The 20,752-nt window shown below is 37.5% G+C and overlaps 1 protein-coding gene across 1 annotated transcript in view; it reads left to right on the top strand.

Annotated features, from left to right (window-relative positions):
• Window positions 1-20,752, top strand: part of Hmcn1 (hemicentin 1) — a 450,607-nt gene that overhangs the window by 72,423 nt on the left and 357,432 nt on the right. The window lies entirely within an intron of this gene.

Genomic DNA, 20,752 nt, shown 5'->3' with positions numbered 1-20,752 from the left:
CTTCATCCTCAGTTAAGTCTTATCAGGTGCTGTGGTTCACACTTACAGTGCTAGTTACTCGGAGGCTGGGATCTGAGTTCATAGGCAGGCCTAGGCAAAATGTTTGTAAGACTCTAATTTCCAATTAGCTAGCCACCTCCACTCCGGCCCCCCCCCCGCCCCCACAACCCAACCCAAAAAACAAACCTGAAATGGAGTTAGTGCACAAGCCCTAGAACGGGCAGCATAAAGAATAAAAAGTCTTTATTTCATACCTCCATTAAAATTAGCAGAATCAAGAAAACAAGAAGGAAATGGCCTTGGGAATTAAAATGGCAAAATAAAGAATAGTACTGTGAATATACTTTAACATTCATGAACACCTTAAATATAATAAGAATTTAACTATATTTTTTATTAAAAACACTTGCCATAGTAATTTAAGTCACTAAAAACAAAGATGAATATTTATCTGTAGAATTTGGGCAACAACTGGTCATTTGATCTGAATGATTTTTTTCTTCAAAGGCAATTTTATTTTTCTCTCTAGTTTTACCTTCCAAAAGGTTTGGAGTGAGGGAGGGGAATAAATCTCTAACAATAACCTTTCAACGTTGATCAAAATGGGAGAGAGAAAAGGATGAGACTGAGAAGGAACTTTTGAAAAGTTAACACCTGGTTAGGAATAGGGAAGTGTGATTCCACAGAATTTGAATTGAATATCACTGTGTACTCCAGGTAGTACTTCTAATGCCAAAATTTTGGTCTTGATTTCTGTTAAAGCTTTCTTGCTCTCTCCTAACAACTTGTTGTAAACTCGGGCAAGTCAATCTTTCAGTTTTATCATTTACACAGCAAAGGGATTGGGAGAGATGATAGTGAAGTTTCCTTTCTGATCTAAGTTTTTGGGATTCAACACGTTTTAGTCCGTGCTTATTGAGGATCACTCAGTTGACTCTATCCTCAGAGTGAGTCTTCTTGGATCCTTTTATTAACTTTCAGAAATTTGTATTTCTGAAATATGCCCCTAAGAGCTCCAGAGGTATAAACTGGTTCAGAAAAGAAGGGCCCTTGTTTTTCCCTCTCCCCATTCCTCTTCAATGACTGGATCACAGAGTTTGCCTGTTAGTGTTTGGTTCTTGCTTTGACTTGCATATGAAAATTAAAGAAATGTCTAAAGAGTTTATTCCATGCATTCTGGTGCTTTCAAAGTAAATATTTAGAAGTCAAAGTATGAATATCATAATCCCAAAGCTAGTTAACTTAGTAATTACCCATAGATCATGGCTGCCCTGTCTTGACTTTGGGTGATGTTTAGAATACTTATTACTTAGGTTCTCTAGATCTTTTTCTTCTCTTTATCTTGTGAGTACTTCCTGGATGAATTAAAGAAATCTCAAAGTACAACTTCACTTCCTGCAAAATGTTAGGAGAGACCCAGGCATCAGTTCCACAACTCAAATTCCTTATGGAATTGTGTGATACTTGCAGATTGTTAAATCTCTTTCAGAACTTTTAGTTCAATCTCGTATGCATTTAATGGTAAGTTCTTTTTAGCAACACATAGATTTCCTATCCAGACATCTACCCATTTCCTCATTCTATGCTTGTTTTTCTTACCTTTGGGACATTTGTAACTATGTCCTTACTTTGACCTGAGTTTGTGGAAACTCTTGTTTATGTCTTGTTTCCTGTGGTGACTGTAGTGGTTCCTCCTTTATGGTCTAACTACATCTTTGCTCTTGAACTTCAGAGGGACTCACAATGCCATGGTAAGACCACAGATTGCTGCTGTTGAAAGTAATGTGCTTTGACTTGAAGAAATGTCTATTAGTACTTTTTAAAAACTGTACTGTATTCCTTTTTACAGGATCATGAACAATTTCAGTTAATCCTCAGGGAGAAAACTGTTGTTGCTGTTATAATTATTATTAGTAATATTGGAGTTTGAGCTCAAGGTGGTTTGCTCACCTGGCTTTTACCATACCACTATCTTAGCTTGTTGCTGGTTAATGGGAGATGAGTCTCTTGGACTTCTCTGCTAGGGCTGACATTGAACTTTGATCCTCTAGATCTCAGCTTCCTGAGTAGCTAGTATAATAGGTGTGACTGTCAGAAAATTATTTTGATAGCAGATTTTCCTTAAATATAGTGGTCTTTTATTTAAAATTTATGTATCTTACCTTAGACTTAGAACATAAAAAACCACATGGAGTATAATTATATTTTTCTTATTCTAATAACATTGAAACCTACCTTGCAGTTATAGAAAGGTTTGTAATATTTTTTATTGTGTGTGTGTGTGTCTCCTGTTATTTGGGCATGGACTCAGGGTATGAACGCTATGTGTTGGCTTTTCCCTGGTGCCCTACCACTTGAATCACTCTTCTAATTATGGATTTTTGGTGGTTAATTGGAGATAAGAATCTTACAGATGTTTCTGCCTCTGTTGGCTTCAAACTGAAATCTCAGATCCCACCCTTCTGAGTAGCTGGGATTACAAATGTGAGCTATGCGTGCCCAGCTCCACAGTATTTTCATTTTAGTGACATAGCTCCCAAATCTACTAGTGAAGTAGACAAGCAACTTTGTACTCCAGTCCCCTAATTATCAAGTAGTGATCCTTCGAAGTTCAAGTCTTTCTCTTTGGAAATAGCAAAGATGGAATTATGTAATAACATTTGGATAGAAATAAAATTTTTTAATGAACATCTGGGATGAAAATGACTATCAAATGCAAATGGATCATTCTATCTCATGTTAATAAAGGACAAAGAAACAACAAGTACTTACCTTCCTAAAAAGTCTTTGAATGCATTAAAAACAATAACAACAAAGAAAGACCTCTTGTGTCCATATCTTGGGATTCATTTCACTTAGCATCATCTTATATGGTCCTATGTACATAGCTTTTGAGCTTTTCTGCTCATCTGATAAAATTATCCTATATATATTAATTATTGCAAATGAGGGAAACCATGGGACCTATATTTCTTTGGATCTGGCTTACTTCACTTAATATTTTTTTCCAAGCCTTTCGTGTGATTTTTTTTTTGTTTCCTTTGTGTGTTCTTCCCCCTATGGTATATCCCCTGTTGTCACGGTACTTGATTTTGGTACCCTGCATCTTGTATATACATTTGTCTAATTTGGGGAGGGGAACCCTGAAAAAGGACACAGGATGACCCATTGCAACAATGACACCCACAAAACAGTATATTGGATATGAACTTTACAACTGAGGGGGAAGGAGTAAAGAAGGTGGGTGTGGAGGGATAGTGGGAGAACAAGGGAAGGGGTAACAATACTCGACAAGAAATGTGCTCATTACCTTACTCATATAACTGTAACCCTCTGTACAGCATCTTTACAGCCTCGCACCTGTAATCCTAGCTACTCAGGAGGCTGAGATCTGAGGATCACGGTTCAAAGCCAGCCTGGGCAGAAAAGTCTGTGAGACTCTTATCTCCAATAAACCACTAGAAAACCGGAAGTGGCTCTGTGGCTTAAGCGGCAGAGTGCTTGCCATGGGCTGAAGAGCTGAGAGACAGTGCCCAGGTCCAGAGTTCAAGCCCATGACCAACTCTTGCCCTCCTCCCCCTCCCCCCCAAAAAATCTTTGAGTAAACATTTTCATGAATCAATTATGTCAACCATGTCGTCTTTTGATCAATTTATTCTGTGAGAGCCGAGGTTTATTGTAGCATTTAACTCTCCTTTCTTTGTTACCTGTCTGCGTCTCTCTCTCTAGTCTAGTCCCAATTTCTGTAGCATAAGAGATGTTCTAAATTAGATTAAATCTAATTTAGTGCCAGGATAACATTTGCACTAATCATTCCTCCTTGGGATTACACTCATATGTCATATGGCTTATAATTTGCTTTAAAAAAAGTAGCAGGGCTAATGAAACAGAAGCCTGTCATTTTTAATTCTGGGGAAAATATTTTCCATGGTAGAAGTTATTGTAGTTGAAGAAATTAAAAGTTGACTGTACAGTGCACAATACACACAAGTTTGGCGAAGCAATCTGAATAATATAAGATTGTCACACACTCATTATCATAGTCTTAAGTGCTTTAATATATTAACTTATTTAAATGTACAGTAACTCTACAAAGGACTTCTACCACTGCTCTTATTTTATAGATGAGGAAATGGTCAGTAAGAAGTTAAAAGCTTGAATAGCTAACAAGGGTGAGAATTTGAATAAGCAGACTCCAGAACCCTCATTCTTAAGCAGTAGACTATTGTGTCTCTGACGTGTAGGCTGCTTTCCTCAGACTTCCTTGCTATTTGTGAGGTCTGCCAGGAAATCTCTCACCCAACATCACTTACCAAGCTTCTTGATTCTTTTATTTGTACAAATTGATTTAGTCCTTAGAGCCTTCTAATTCTTAATTTGAAAATTAAAGGTAACAATGCACAGAGCAGCATTTTATGGATGTAAATGTAAAGTGCTTGCTGTTTGGATTCGATTTAATTTGTTTAACATGGCTAAATGTGTTCTGATTTGATTTAATTTATTGTATTGAGAAGGCTGAATCAGTCTTCTTAGCAGGAGCATCCTGTTCCCATATCCTGTCCTATAAATACTTTTCTTATCATTTCACCATTGAACCAGCAGAGTTTTCTCAGTGTTTGGAAGTACTTAGTTATAGATTTGACTTTGAAATGCTAACTTAGGAGGATTTTCGTTGTTACCATGATAACTAGCAATTTTTTTAATGTTTAAGGTCTGAGCTCTTTATATGACAATTGTAAAATAGTTAAAATCTGTTATTTATTAAAACAAAGTCCTTGTCCCAACTACCTAAGAACATTAAAACATCCTGAATGGCATGAAAACTTCTAACAGTTTACTGAGATTTCTTTCCTATTAAATACTACATAAGCCTTACAAAATGAAAAGGTTATTTTCCCCCCAAATGTTCATATTGATATTTTTTTCTCTGCTATCATATTTTGGCTCTACTCAACTATTAGGCTTTGTTCAAACTTCAGTAGTTTTTGAGAAAATATACTTAATCTGAATGCAGAAAGAGCTAGTTCATTGTCTCATGAACTTTCACAAATATACTCATGCAAGTGTCTTCACACAGAAATACATGCAGATTCTCACAGATATTGACATTTTCATGTATTTTTTATGTTTATATACACATGAATTTGAAAGATAAACTACTTCTGGCCCATAGGCTTCTTTGGAAGCATTTTGTTTTGGTGTAAAATGCCTTCAAAATTAACTTCTGAATATTATTTAGAATTTGTGAGCCTGAGTCTTGCTTTCCCATTTTAAATATCGCTTTCTTCATGTTTAGGAATTTTGTATCTTTGCATTGGATCCTTTCTGCAAAAGTTCTTTCAGGACAGGAAGATTTCTTTTTCCCTTGCAGTGGGAATGATGAGATAACAGATTATGTGATATAGCTATACTAATTTCCTAAAGAATAAATGTTTTGGAAACACCATGTTCAGGCAAGCAAATGAAAGAAAAATGATCCTCTAGAAACATTGGAAACATGGAATTCTCTGATCTAATTTTTGGAACACAGAGAGAGGGAGAGAGTGCTTTCTTGCATTGAAATTTCCAAATAATTATAAACATAATTGAAAAATCCCTTAAATTCCATCAGATTATCTCCAATTTGTCTCCCGGATTGCTTTTGCTATCAACTACTTATTCAGTTTTTGAGTTGAGTTGTGGTGCTTCACACAGATTTTTTTTTCTTTCTGTGGGAATAAACCTACAGCTCTGTTTCATATTACATTTTCATCTTTGCAACTTGATAAATGGTGTGAAGGAAAGGAATCCTTCAAAGTACAGTCTCCTTTTTCTACTCTGCAGGCATCTGAATGATATGTGAGATTAACTATTTCCATTTTCTTGGCAGATCAGTATTTCTTTCTTGAGTATTAATGATGTGATGGCATCCAGCATGGATCTTTGGGCAACTCTCACAAGAGTCCAAAGTATTCAGCAAGGAAATAGCAATAAGCAGTACGTAATGGATCAGCTCTTTGGAATGGAGAGCTATTAATTTATACCAGACCACTTGTTCAAGGTTACTTTACCCACCCTTCTCTGTGATCCAGAGCCAAAGGATTCAAATGGGTAATTACCTTTGGTCAAATTACGTTTTCACTTACCTTATGATAGCACTCCATTTACCCCGTTCTCCCAAATGGCATATATGCACTTTATTAACAACTCGTTCATTCTTAACACATGTTTAAGAATGAAGTAGGTGCCAAATGTTATCCTTTGCCATGGTAAAAGCCCCATTTTACAGATGGGGCTATTTTCTAGAGAACAGACTGTGGCAGTTCCTGCCAATAAATTTAATTTTGAAAAACTCCCCTTTAATATGCTTTATTAATAAGAACCTGAAATACTTCTGATTACTAAAACACATTATATTCTTTATTCAATTGAGAGTGAATACACACACATTTTATTGTATTATGTCTAGGAACTTCTATGAAGTTGTTGGAGTTATGCCTAGGAATAGTGCATCCATAAATGTATATATGTATTCTGCATTGAGTTGGACAATGATGATAGGAAGATTAGGTGGATAAAAATATGATTCTTGCTCTTTTTAAAGTGACATATCTGGAAGCAATAGTGAGTAGCATCTTAATGTACTTTTTGATCTATGGAACAGCCCAGGATGAAGTACTTCCAAAGTATTTAGACCCTGTCCACCCCTACAAGATTTAGTGAATGACTTCCTCACTATTCGCCACTATGGAAAGCTTGGAAAGATACTTTGTGAATCAATTCAAACTCTACTGTGACCCACCAGGAAATTCAAAGATTTTTGTAGAGGAATGCAGTTTGTCTTTGTGTATTTTTCTCTTTGGTATGAACATTTCCTCTGTGTTCTGGAACCTCTTTAACTCCCTGCCAGTCTTCTGTACTGAGAAGACACAAAAGAGAGAAAATGAAAGCTTGGTTTAGCGAGTTTATCATTGGCAGTGTCTGCAGGGATAGTTGGTAATTAAGTATTTGACACTCTGACTGCATTACTATAAAACAAGACAGGGGCAGGCACAGGGTCTTTAGCTTAGTATTAAGTGAAAGGAGGAGATATACCTTATGGTTAAGATTTTAAACCTGGTCTCTATTCATCTGGCAATTTTTCTGTTGACCACTGAGATTTTAGTATTTTAATAGGGTTAACCATGTTATAACAATACTTAGATTCCCCCCCTCCAATGATTGGAACATTTTGTATTTTGTGCAGACAAAACGGAAAAGGTTGGAAATGATACATCAAATATAATCAATGAATATTTGAAGTTTAAGACAAAACATTTCACCTGATAGATTTGCAGATGTCATAATAATGACTTAAAGTGAAACTCAACAATAAGAAAAACTGGTTTGCCATTGGGAAAAAAAAGAAAAACTGGTTTGATTGTTATGCACATGCCTGTAATTTCAATATTTAGGAGCTAAGGTAGGAGGGTCATGACTTCCAGGCCACCATAGACTATTTAGCCAGATTATGTTTCAAACAAATAAAAACTAAGTTCTTAAATGTAGATAATTTTGCACATTTCATAAAGATGAACTCACAGTGTAGCATGTAGTAAAATATTTTGTTTCATTCCATAATCAGTTTACATAAAACTTTATGCTCCTAGACTGGAGCCAGTGGCTCACACCTGTAATCCTAGCTACTCAGCTGGCTGAGATAGAATAACAACTCAAAGCCAGCCTGGCAGACAAATCTGGGAGACACTTCAATTAACCAGAAATCAGAAGTGGTATGGCTCAAGTAGCAGAGTTCCAACAGAGAGAGAGAGAGAGAGAGAGAGAGAGAGAGAGAGAGAGAGAGAGAGAGAGAGAGAGAAGGAGAAAGGGAGAGAGAGAGCGCTAGCTGGTGCTGGTGGTTCACGCCTGTGATCCTTGCTACTCAGGAGGCTGAGATCTGAGGATCTTGGCTCAAAGCCAGCCAGCTACCAGAAAACAGGAACTGGAGGTGAGGCTCGAAAGTGATAGAGTGCTAGCCTTGAACAAAAGAGCTCAGGGACAGAACGGAGGCCCTGAATTCAAGCCTCAAGTCTGACAAAAAAATAAAAATGAAAATAAAAATAAAAAAAGCAAAGAATGAGTCAAAATTAAATAAATACCAAATAGGATTTCACATATATACAACACAGGAAAACAAGTCTTTCCCATAATTATTAATGTTTATATGGAAGAGAAGAAATTATAAAGTGTACAAGGAAATATTGATCTGAAATATAAAATGTATAACTTCATCAACAGTAAATTTGGAAATTCTGCTTTTTTGAAAATCATCTGGGAGGTGGTTTTATGAAAACATATTTGGATATTTCAACATTGTTTGCTTATGGAAAACATTTGGCAGTTCTGTTAGCAAAGAATAGTGTCAAAAATTTAAATGTTTTTTTCCCCTCAACATCTGCATTTGCTTATTAAAAAACAAACCCACCCTACATCCCCAATCTCTCAAATAAGTTAAGTTTGTCACGGAATGTTTTTCAATTGTCATGAAGTTCAATCTCAAATTTTTGTATATCTGTGAGCTTTAGTATATTTATTTATTCCAATTCCACATTTCTTTGCATTTAGGACTCCACATAGTGTTGGCCTTATAGAATTTTGCAAGCAACATAAAAGTCAACAAGAAGTCATTTTAAGATCGTAATCTGAAAAAGGACTATGATCTATGATGTGTGTGTTTGACCCTCCTCAGAGTGCTCCAACAACTGAACTTTTATAAACCATGTAACATATATATATATATATATATATATATATATATACACACACACACATTGGATATATACATGAGATATACATTTGTATGTGTGTATTTATTTAATATATAAATACATGAGATGCCATCATACATATCTCAGGCTAGTAGAGATGGGGAAATAGGATCTTGATAGGCTATGTAAGTATGCTTGGAAAGCCCATTTTGCGTATGGATCTGGTTTTAAAACTAGGAGACTGACTAGGAAGACAATGATGAAAGATGAACTCATAGTGCAGCTTGTAGCAAAATATTTTTTTATTCCATAATCAGTTTATGCAAAACTTTATGCTCCTAAAGAGTTGCAATTGAAGTCTAGAGCCAGTGACTCACACCTGTAATCTTAGCTACTCAGCTCTCTCTCATTCTAGAAAAATAAAAGCATCCATACACACAGGCATGTGCTCTCCTTATTGGCTTGTCTGAACGAAAAGATTGAAAGGAAATGTTGACCATACTGAGGTAATCTAGCTATGGCACCTTACTTCTTGAGATTATTTTTTGTGCATTTTCTTTGTATTATTCAGGAGATTTTTAAGATTAGTTATCAAGAGGAACTACTTTCCAGGGCATTTCCTTTAGGATTGTGATTTTCATAGGGGGGTGTGGAGAGGTGTTGGCAGTGTTCCAGAAGATTACCCTCTTTCAGTTTCCAGCAAACTCTGTCAGAGCTCTAAAGTATTCAGTGGTAAGTAATTAAGTCAGCCAATCTGGGTAGCAGGTAGCTCTTGCAGGTGTTCGGTTTTGAGAACTTACCTTTCCTCAATAACTTTTTGTATTTTAAAAGGCAAAAGATGTGCTGAGAAAAAGGAATTGTGTTACTGCTTTCTCTGATTACTTGATTGACTCATTTCCTCTCAATGAGTTATCATTCTACTGAAATATGAATTTTGGTGTTTTATTTGATATATTATGGAAAGTTTAAACCAAATGCACACATGCACTCAAATCGGGGATGAGAACACACTCAATATACTTGATAACCTGAAAGAATTGATTGGAAAGATGAACATGATTTTGGCTTGCTCAAATTGTTTCTTTAACAAACACGTGAGTTCTAATAGGCAACTCCAAGGAAAAAAAGCATTTAAAAAGTTTTAATTATCTTTTTTTCCCCATCACATTCTCTGGTTATATATTGGCTATCTGAATTGTAATATTGGAAATCCAAGAAGTAAAAATCGTGAGTATAGCCTGTTTTACATTTATAAAACTCTTTGAGAGTGTCTTAAAGTAAAATATATTCTAGATACTAAGCTCTTGATAAAATATCTGTACATTTGTACATAACTTGAACCATTTGCTGAATAATCGAGGGAAAGTATTGGACATGATTTGGGCAATTTATTTGTCTACTTAATTGCTTTGTCATGGACTATAAATACATATATATCATGCACATATTTTCATTCATATGTGTCATGATGAATAGGTGAAAATAATAACTACCTCCTTTTTCTCTATTCAATTCCTTTTATTAATTCACCTGCTTAATCTTTTATCCTCCATTAGGTAAAGTTGTATGTGAATCATTGTCCTATACATGATAACTTCTAACAAAACCAAATACAAAAGCACAGCTTAGGCAACTGACAATTATGGAATGGGCTTAACATGTCCTTGATTTGTCTTTCAGTGTTAAAGGAAGCCATTAGCCATGTAGAAACTACTCCCTTTGTTAATATGAGAAAAAATATATAGTGTTAAATTGCCAAGGGTGATTTCACAGAGGTAACTATTATGTGTTTCCTCCATAAATGTCCATGAGTACAATTTTAGCATGCTTTCCTCCCTCGAGCATTTCCTGAGAAGTTCCTCATGGCATCTTATGGAGATGACAGTGACAACCTGGGAAGGCACTTTTTGAACAAGTGTCCTGCAAACTCTACATCTGCCTTCAACACTCTTTATAAAGCCTGTCTTGAAACTTGATCCATAATAGGTATTCAGTTGATATTCGTGAATGAATGAAGAAATAGGTGAATATATACCTACTTACATAATTTGTACTCTTTTATAAAGTTAAACAGTGGTTTATAGGAACAGAGTACACTAATTACCTATGTCTTACTGATGACCTAGTTAAAATGAGATAGTAATATCATTATTCCTGGCCAAAGCAAATATGGTAGGTTGTGAATTGTCTGTTCTTGGACAGAAACTTGGAACAATCGAATAATTGTGTTTTAATTTTACCACAAGACAAATTTTAGGCGAAATAAAAAACCAGTTGCTTTTTTGTGAAATATACTACTGTAAGAAGCTTTCGATCAGTTTTGAAAAAACACATTTAGGGTACTTATGAAGGTGAAGTTTATAACATGGGTCTAGAATACCAGCAGGTGGTGCTGTACTCTAATTCTGACTAACAAAGCAACTTCCAGGGGTTTGACTCCTGTGGTAGAAGAACCAAACTCACATCAATATTTTTAGAAGGAATTTTGTGTATCATGATATGAAGCACACATCTTAAAATATGTAATCTAACCATAATTTGAGCTGAATAAATTTAAAAAATTATTTATTTTGGATGAGCTTTGGGTTTGCTGTTATGTAAATGGTTACAATAATTAGATTTTCTGAATGTATGCTATCTAAAACCCATGAGACTGATATCAAGGCAACTGTGAAACAAATGTTAAATTAGTTTTGGGAAAAAATAAGGAATCACTGGACGTATAGCATTTGATATTCATGCGGAAGTGGCAGAGAAAGCCTAGTGGGATCTGGTTGGTGCTGGTTTATATAAGCATGTTTGCTTATATCTTACTGCCTTTGTAGCTTTTTGTGTATATGTGCAGGATACTCAGATTCTTGAGCTCTAGCTTAAATTTTTCAAGAACTTCTGGTGTTTTATCATTTGAGCCACATCCCCATCTCTGTCTTTTTGTTGGAATTGGAATTAAGAATCTCTCATACTTGTCTGCTTGGGCTGGCTTCCAACCTTGATACTCAGATCTCAGCTTCCTGAGCAGTTAGGATTATAGGCGTGAGCCACCAGCACCCAGATTACTACTCACTCCTGAAAGCATCTTCTATTTTACTCCGAGCAATAATTTAGAATTCTAAAAAGTAAAAATTATATACAAATTACCCAAGTTATTGCTCTTTTCTTTAAAAAAATTTTATTGTGAAAATACGTACAGAGGGGTTACAATTACATGGGCAAGGTAATGAGTACATTTCTTATCAAGCATTGTTGCCTCCTCCTTTGTTTCTCCTTCCCATCCCTTCCCATCTCCGCAGCCCCTCCACTCCACTCCCCCGGCCAAAGTTGTAAAGTTCGTTTTTCGACATAACGACTTGTACATCTCATTGTTGCAATGGGTCCACCTGTATTCCTAGTTAAATGGTTTATTTTTGCCCTTCCCCTCCACAAATTATACCAACATCAAATGCAGTGAAAACAGGGGTTATACCATGGGGGAAGGACATACAAAGCAACAAAGAAATAATCTTATAAATGTGTTAGAAACAATCGCATGAAAGAAAAAAAATTGAATACATATCTTAGGGTTCATTTCCCTAACATCACCTTATCTGACCTTTTCTGCTTGACTCAGACATACACTAGATATTGCAAATAAGGGAAACCATGGGACCTATGTTTCTTTGGGCCTGGCTTGCTTCACTTAATATAATTTTTTCCAAGCCTTTCCATTTCCTAACAAATAGGGCAATGTCATTCTTTCTGATGGAGGCATAGAATTCCATTGTGTATATGTACCACATTTTCTTGATCCATTCATCTACTGAGGGGCACCTGGGTTGGTTCCATATCTTAGCTATGGTAAATAATGCTGTAATAAACATAGTCGTTCTGGTAGCTTTAGTGTGGTCTTGTTTGTAAGCATTTGGGTAAATGCCCTAAAGTGGGATTGCTGGGTCATAGGGGAGCTCAATGTGGAGTCTTTTGAGGAACCTCCATACTGCTTTCCAAAGTGGTTGAACAAGTTTACACTCCCACCAACAATGCAGTAAGGTTCCCTTCTGTCCACATCCTTGAGGGTTAATTTTATACCCTGCGCGGGATTCTTTAAATACAAGATCATGTCATCTGCAAAGAGGGAGAGTTTTACTTCATCTTTCCCTATTTAGAGCCCTTTTATGCTTGCATCTTGTCTTATTGCTGTAGCTAGGCATTCTAATACTAGATTGAAGAGAAGCGGAGCCAGTGGACATCCTTGTCTCGTTCCTTAGTTAAGAGGAAATGGCTTTAGTTTTTCACTGTTAAGTATTATGCTGGCTGTAGGTTTGTCATGTACAGCCTTTATTGTGTTGAGAAATGTTCCCTGGATTCCTAGTTTTTCCAGAACCTTCATCATAAAGGGGTGTTGGATCTTGTCAAATGCCTTTTCTGCATCTATTGAGATAACCATGTGGTTCTTATCCTTGCTCTTGTTGATGTGATGAATTATATTAATTGATTTACTTATATTGAACCGGCTTTGCATCCCTGAGTGACAGTTGTTTTCTTATGTTGTATCCATGAGTTTGTGTAATGAACAGGACCAGAGTAAGAACCCAATAGAATATTCATAGACTAAAAATTGATATAAGCAAAAATTTGGACTATGATAAAGAAATTCTTTATACTAGCCAGAATTAAAACACTGTTTTTTTTGGTTGTTGTTTAAGGTGATATGTAGAATGGGAGTAGATTGTTTACTGTCCAAATGCAAGGTTAAGGGATCCACAAGAAGAGCAAAGTATAGGCAGTTAGTAACCATTTCCACCAATGCATGTGCTAAGCTGACTTTGTAGAATGGCCAGTGTTCTCTGCCATTTTAATTGTGTGTGTGTGTGTGTGTGTGTGTGTGTGTGTGTGTGTTTGTGTGTGTATGTGTGCACGTGAGTGCTAGTTCTGGGACTTGAACTCAGAGCCTGGGCATTAACCCTGAGCTTTTTAACTCAAGGTTACCATAGCTCTATTTCTGGCTTTTTGGGTAGTTAATTGGAGATAAGAGTCTTACAGACTTTCCTGCCCAGACTGGCTTAAAATCTTGACCTTCAGATCTCAGCCTCCAGAGTAGCTAGGATTATAAGTGTGAGCCATGGGCACTCTGCCATTTTAATGTTTGAAAAGCAGTGATTGTATATTGAAGTACTCAGGTGATGGCAGTACTTCTCTGGATGTGTGTCAAAGTTTAAGTAGAAAGACGGTGACTATCAATCCATAATCACTATCAGCTCTTGTGGCATGCCCCTTCCATTGTAACTTCTGGTATGTATCAACTTATTAGATACAGGTAAAGAGATTCAAACTACTTATCTCCACTGTGCCCATCACAAAACCAGTTTTAGATAATGATGTATAACTTTTGTATGCTCATTTCAGCTGTATGTGATTAGCAATCAAGTCAGCTTGGAACCTTACGTGGAAAATCCAGTGGTGAGTATTAGGTAACAGCCTAGCAGAGTGACTCAGTACTAATACCCCAATGTAGGGGGTTGAAGCCCTTAAGTACATCTTAGGATTTTCTGCATTTGGAAACTCCATTAGTGTAAGTGCTTAGAATTAGATATACCCTTAGTTCTAGCTGGGAGTGTGTATGCGGGAGCCCAGGGACAGAAAATGGAATGTAGTAAGGGCTTCGGCATTGACTACCTTAAGGTCCATGGCCTGTGCAGAGAATTCTCCATGCAATGGGCTGGATCTCTTTCTGGTCCATTTCCTAGACCTCCTTCTACATCCCAAGGGAGGTGATGAGAGCATGGCTTGCTGCTGTCATATTTTTCTTATGCCACTACTGTGTCTAGAGCAGTGTGTGGCACATAGCCAAGGTTCAATAAGGGCTCATGACTAGGTCAAATGCATTTGCTGAAAGACTACTCCATGCAAGGGATTTTACTAAGTTTGAGGAGGAGAAACCAAGATGTGTAGAAAACTTGTCTACCTTTATCCAACCCAGAGTGCTGCGGGGAGAGCATGCTGAGTATGCAAGGTAAAGTGACATATCCCTGAACTTTGTCACGCTGGCTGGAAGGCAGGGGTGGCACCACAGAGCTCCTCAAGGTTCCTGGTAATCAACTGGGTCCATAAGGAGAAGGTGGACAGCAAGAGCTAAACGCTGAAAGGGATACAACAAAATGGAGCCCAGATGGAGCAAACCTGCAGGTGGAAACTCCAAGGCATGATTGCAGAGCAATCCCAGAGAAGTTAGCCCCACGATAGGGTATTTGAGGGGACCAGGAGGAGAGAAAACTGGTAAGAAGGGCTGGGTCAGTCTACAGAGGGCTGATGATATAATAATAGAACCGTTCACATGGTAGTCCGTGCAGGTTTTAGACAGAATTAGAGTTTAGACAGAATTAGAGTCACAATTTATGACATGATAGGGTTTCAAAGATTGTTGTTGATTTGATGGTTTCGACCTTAATTTCACTAAAGCACAGGATCTATCTCCAGTGTATTTAAAAGTAGTACTGAAAGGCTGTTGTCTTTCATTCGTCTTCATAATTCAGTTTGGAAACACAGAAGAAGAAAAAAATGGTCTGAACATTGCATTCTGTGAGGAGTCCAAAGAGTCTTGACTCATAGAGGTAGGAGGGCAAATGTAGCCAGACTGAAATACTTTTAGTCTCTTCTAGCCTCCATGCTTTCTCTCATTTCTTTCTGGTCATCTCCTGCAACTAGCTGGGCAGCACCTCCCCTGTTCTCTCCCTCCACCCCAACTCCAACCACGTGTCACCAGCTCTGAAGTCTCCAGGAGCCATCCTTTAGTTGCTCCTCCCTGTGAGGCAGCCCTGCCTCTGTCTGCACCTGGATGTTTGATTTATTTAACTGCATAGGAACTACTGTTGATTTTTTATTTTGTCAGTTGTGGAGCTTGAACTCTGGGCCTGGGCACTGTCCTTCAGCTCTTCAGCTCAAGGTTAGCACCCTACCACTTGAGCCACAGCACTACTTCCGGCTATTTCTGTTTATGTGGTGCTGAGGAATTGAACCCAGGGCTTCAGGCATGCAAGGGAAGCACTCTACCACTGAGCCACCTTCCCAGCTCAGAACTACTTTTGATTTTAAGAATGGATGAGTGATGCAGTTATGCCATGTTCTACCATACCACCATCCTAAAGGTTGATCTTTAAGCTCCTCATCCTATCATACTTTTAATAATAAAATAATTGAAATTATTGGTATTTATAATTGAAGTGATAATGAAATAATAATTGAAATCTGTTTGTCTCTGAAACCCATTGATTTAGATTCTTCTCTTTCTGAATGATGTGACTGTTTGGATGTGATTGTCTTATATTGGTTTCCAAATTAGATCAGAAGCTGACGGGGGGAGGGGGAGGGAGAAGGGAAGAAAAAAAAAGAAGCTGACAGGCCTTTTATTTTTTATTTATTTATTTTTTTGGTCCGGTTGTGAGGCCTGAACTCTGGGCCTGAGCACTGTCCCTCAGCTCTTCAGCTCAAGGCTAGTGCCCTACCACTTGAGCCACAGCGCCACTTCCAGCTTTTTTCTTTTTGCTTATGTGGTGCTGAGGAATCAAACCCAGGGCCTCAGGCATGCAAGGCAAGTGCTCTACCACTGAGCCAACTTCCCAGCCCCCTGACAGGCCTTTTAAAGAGACACTCACTGGTCTCTTTTTTCAGAATGTAAAATTGTATGTAGCTCTATGTAGGCAGAGATCTGAAGTAGTGATTTTTTCCTGTTGTTGATATAATACAATATGTAGGTTTTTGTTTTTCCATCCTGGTTATTTTAGAAGTGGAATCTTATTGACTTTTCTCCCTGGAATGGTTTTGAACCACAATCTTTTGGATCACAGCCTCCTAAGTATCTAGGATTACAGGTGTGAGCCATTGTTACTCAGTGTAAAAATACTTATTAGTCTTATGAATTCCAATATATTTAGCTTTTTTGTTGGAAGTGTCTCACATTATTTATTTTTTCACATTACTGGCTTATTAAAAGCTTCCAGTTAGTTGAAATCTGTATTTTCTGAAGGATCTAAAATGTGTGTGCTCAATGACTTCAGTAGAGAGGGAGTGCATGGCATCATTTCCCACTTTTCTGTATTTCAGCCAACTTCAATGTAAAATGTAAGACTCATCCCAACTAAATTGCATTTTCAAAAACCTTTCATTTGGCTCAGATTTCCCTCTCATTAAACACGAATAAGTTCAGCAATTTCACCAGATTTTATGCTGAAATCAAGCTATATTATGTGGTTCCTTGATTTATCCTCATGGAAGGCATACTTGGAAAAAAAAGTCTTTGGCTTAATGTATTTGGGGTCTTATTCACACACAGCCATTGCTTCCTCTGAATACTCAAGGCCATGCTAGATGTATTCTAGAATTTAAATTTTAAAGTTTACAGATTCATAGATGCTTTCCAGTATTTGCCTCTCTCTCCACACTATTTAGAAAAATCACATTACCTTCACATTTTTTTCATCCTATTTGAGTACTATTCTGTTTGTTTGTTTGTTTGTTTCAGAAACTAAGATACAGTTTAGTCAGAAATTGGACAAGATTCAGGTGGACCTGTTGCAACAATGAGAAGTACAAATTGTCATGTCACAAAGGAGCTTTACAATGTTAGTGGGGGGGAGAGGGGGGAAGGATTGGGTGGGGGTGGAGGGAGGAGGCTGGGAAGGGAGGTGAAGGGTAAACAAAGGAGGAGGCTGCAATGCTTGGTAAGAAATGTATGCATTATCTTGCCCATGTAATTGTAACCCATCTGTACAGTATGTTCACAAATAAAATAAAATTAAAAAAAAAAAGCAAACGCCAAAAAAAAAGAATTTGGACAAGTACATTTGGTTAAATTGGTCATTTTTTTCCTGTCTTTTCAATGGTTTTGTAACTACTTTTCTGATGACACAGATTTCTTGCAACTCTTTTTTTTAAAGGTATTTTTATTTTGTTGTTCAGCAAGAATGGGATGGAAAATGCGCAGTAAAATCTGATATGTGGGCAAATATTTTCAGGAGTTAGTGCCAATAACCTTGACAAATATATAGGTGCTCTTTGCCTTTGAACACAAACTATAGGCAAGGGGATGTGTTGATATAATATCTGGCAATTCATAATCCTTCGCCTCCAAGAAACAAAGGTAGTTGGGAGGCATGGATCCAAAATTAGGTAACTCTACTTTTCCACTTTATCTGCATCACCTCACTGAAGGATGGTAATTTCATTTTTATTCTGGAATTAGATTTTGCTGGATTCACCTTCTTACCCAAGGCATTCTTCCTTCCTGTTCTCTTCATTGAGATGGACAATTATGAAGATGAGACTATCCCTAAGTGATAGAGATCTTCAGCTGGTAGAACAGCCTGTCAGTCTCTATCAAACTGCTTAGAAGTGAAAAGACATGGTTCCGGTGATTACAGTGTCACAGTAATCATCAACCTCTCTCACTCAGAAATTAAAATATCTTTGAGTCAAATAAGGACACACATATTACGTTTTAAAGTACAGTCTATACAAATATTTAAACATGTGTGTGTTACTCGATGCAGCCTGGGATTTATGGGATGAATATGACTACAATCAAGCTGAAGGCCGTTAGTCAAATGCTTTTGAGTCATAAGAGAATACTTTGTGGCAAACAATGTCAAAAGAATATATGATTTTTAATGCTGCATAGCAATGTTTTCTGGCTGTGAAGTACTTGCCATAAACCACAAGTGAAATGGTCCATTTGTTGCCTTTAGCTGGATAAATGTGCTTGCTCAGGTAAATATCAGCCCACTGACTTTCATATATAAAGTATTTACACATTTTTCTTCACTAGCTTGGATCACCTAACTTCAAAGTTTTAAAATCAAACACTATTGATCTGAATATTGAGTCTTTACCTGTAATAACTACATATAATAAATAAAATACATAAACTTGCAAATCACATGCATACTATTTCTAATAAATTATGTTAGCTCTAAAACAAAAAATTATGAACAGTTGGTGTATACCAAACATTCTTGTACACCCTTTTGAGATATGTACACTTAACCATAAAGAACACCACCATAAAAGATTGCATTTTATGGTAAAATTTAATTACACTGAAAGGAATTCAGAAGAAGTTAGCTCCAAGTTTTGTCTTTTCTCATTTAAATCCATAGTAACTTTAGATCATTGCTTGACATATATTTGATCTGGGGGTATGAATTATTTTATGTGTAGAAAGGTTTAAGAAACTTAGGATGCCATGTGTCAGTAAAAATGAATAAATGCTAATTAGTTGAAAGGGTCATGCACTGTAATCTGCACTGTATTTCCAACAACCATGGTTGCTTTCTTTCCCTCCAGTGATACATATAACTCTTGCAGATAAACCAGTTTTGTAGACAGTAATTCATTCTCAAATGTGTGAAATCTTGACAACTTTTATTTTTTAACTTGCTTTTCTTCCTTTTTCTCTCTTCTCCTCTCCCCTCCTTTCTCCTCCCTCCTCCCTTCTTTTCTCCCCTCTCCCCTCCCCTCCTCTCCTCTCTCTTCCACTTCTTTCCTCTCATCTCTTCTCCCCTCTCCCCTCCTCTCCTCTCCCTTTCCCCCACTTCCCTCCTCACCTTTCCCCTCTCCCCTCCTCACATCTCATCTCTGCTTCCACTCCTCTCTCCCCTCTTCACTTTTCCCTTCTCCCCTCCTCACTTCTCTCCTCTCTGTTTTTCCCTCTCTTCCCTTTACTCTCCCCTCCCCTCCCTCCTTTGTCCTCTTCCCACCCCCTCAGCTCTGGTCCAGTTCAGGCTTTTCAGTCTGCTAGACCAATTTTATTGTATCTTATATTTGAGCTGGGAAGAATGGGCTGGCAGCAGAACCTGCTCTTGGTCTTCTACTTGGTAAATTGGAGGAGGACTCAAGAGAAAGTTGGGCCATGGGGCAGGCTGGGCAGGCACAGGTGACCCTGAAAGGATGAGAGCAGTGTATCCTGATCTAGGAAATGAAGCTATTACCTATAGATTGTCTGACATTAAAAAAGGTATAACATGGAGGTATCTTCAGAGCAACTTACTAAGCAAAAGAAGGCAATCTGAAAAGTTCCACACTACATGATTTCAACTCTGTGATGTTCTAGAAATGCTAAGAAGAATAGACAAAGGTGTACAGATCAGTAGTTGCAAAGTTGGGTGTAGGAGAGATAGAGTAAGTCTTCAGATGTTAGATGAAGGGTCTGGGGTGAATTGGCTGAGCATAGCAGGTTCTTAGAGCAGGGAATCAACTCCAAATGACATGCTAAAGGTCGATGCCTGTCATACATTTGTCAAAACTCACAGAATGTATGATACCAAGAGGAGACTTGGAGTCATGAAGATTATGAAGTGATTATGTAGTAAGTTCATCAGTTGGGATAAATGTACCACGTTAGTGGAGGATGTTGATAATGAGGGGAGCTGTGTATAAAGGGGTACAGGGAGTATAGAGTAGTCGCTATATCTTTCTCTCAATCTTGCTGTGAACTAAAACGGCTCAGAAAGAGCCTCAAAGATTAAATTTTATACTTCCCATCTTGCAGTAATTAGAAGGCGCAAACACACTGAAACTGGATCGTTTGTCAGGTCTTTATCACTGGAAACACATGAGAGAATCATCATAGGAAGAGCGACAGGTTACTGGGTTCCTAGTTTTCAGGGGTTCAGTCCTTGATGGATTGGTCCTGTTGTTTTGTTGTGAGGCAGTACATGATTATGGAAGTGCAATGCAGAGCAGAAATTCTTACCTTATGACCTCCAAGTGAAAGGGGGAAATGGGAAATACCTGGCGTCCCACCAAACCCTTTAAAGAATAACCCCACTGACCTAAATACTTCCTACGAGGCTCTACCTCAAGGTTTATCACCCCTGGGGAAATCAGACCATGTACTCTTCTAGTATGGGTATCTTAGCTCCTCTATCTCTTTGGTCAACATTGACTTGCTAACCTTAGAGGTTTGGTAATGTTCGTTGTAAATTAATAAAACCCTCATGTTATGCTAATATACTACATTGAGTTCTTTATTCAAGAGAACATTTTTGCTTGCCAGT

This window comes from Dipodomys ordii, unplaced genomic scaffold (genome assembly GCF_000151885.1).
Source record: "Dipodomys ordii isolate 6190 unplaced genomic scaffold, Dord_2.0 Scaffold57, whole genome shotgun sequence".
NCBI classification, from domain to species: domain Eukaryota; kingdom Metazoa; phylum Chordata; class Mammalia; order Rodentia; family Heteromyidae; genus Dipodomys; species Dipodomys ordii.
The sequence above is the reverse complement of the archived record's forward strand: the minus strand, read 5'-3'. Positions and strand labels throughout refer to the sequence as shown.